The sequence below is a fragment of the Rhinopithecus bieti genome, unplaced genomic scaffold, assembly GCF_001698545.2.
Source record: "Rhinopithecus bieti isolate Rb0 unplaced genomic scaffold, ASM169854v2 scaffold_2654, whole genome shotgun sequence".
Taxonomy (NCBI): Eukaryota; Metazoa; Chordata; class Mammalia; order Primates; family Cercopithecidae; genus Rhinopithecus; species Rhinopithecus bieti.
Window position 1 is genome coordinate 432,057 of NW_016804048.1, and position 772 is coordinate 432,828.

Here is a 772-nt window from a genome sequence, read left to right on the forward strand (position 1 = left end):
CTTCCCTCCTTCCTTCCCTCCTTCCTTCCCTCCCTCCTTCCTTCCCTCTTTTCTTCCCTCCTTCCTTCCTTCCCTCCTTCCTTCCTTCCCTCCCTCCTTCCTTCTTCCTTCTTCCTTCTTTCCTTCCTTCCTTCCTTGCTCCCTCCCTCCCCTCCCTTCCTCCCTCCCTTCTTCCTTCCTTCCTTCCTTCCTTCCTTCCTTCCTTCCTTCCTTCCTTCCAAGTCTCCCTCTGTCACCCAGACTGGAGGCAGCTCACTGCAGCCTCAAGCTCCCAGGCCCAAGCAATCCTCCTACCTCAGCCTACCAAGTAGCTGAGACTACAGGTGGGTGACACCACACTTGGCTAATTTTTTAATTTTTTTGTAGAGACGAGTCTCACCATGTTGCCCAGGCTGGTCTCAAATTTCCGGCCTTAAGCAAACCTCCCACCTCAGCCTCCCAAAGCTCTGGGACTACAGGCCTGAGCCACCACACCCAGCCTCTTTCTTCTTCTTTAACAAAATAGAAAAGAAAGGAAATTGTCTGAGTGCCTCTTATGGAGTAAAAATAATAATGATTACCTCATGAGACTTTTATTTTAATGATATTCAAAATCATAATGGAGACCCCACCCAAGCAACCCACCCAACATAAACAGCCCTTATGGTGGTGCTGATGCAGGCTGACACTTACATATGGGGTCATGAGGTTAACTGGATTTCTGACAGTGACTGCAGTGAAACAAATAATTCAATATTGCTGAAGGGACTAGTTTGAACAAGTTATGATTAGC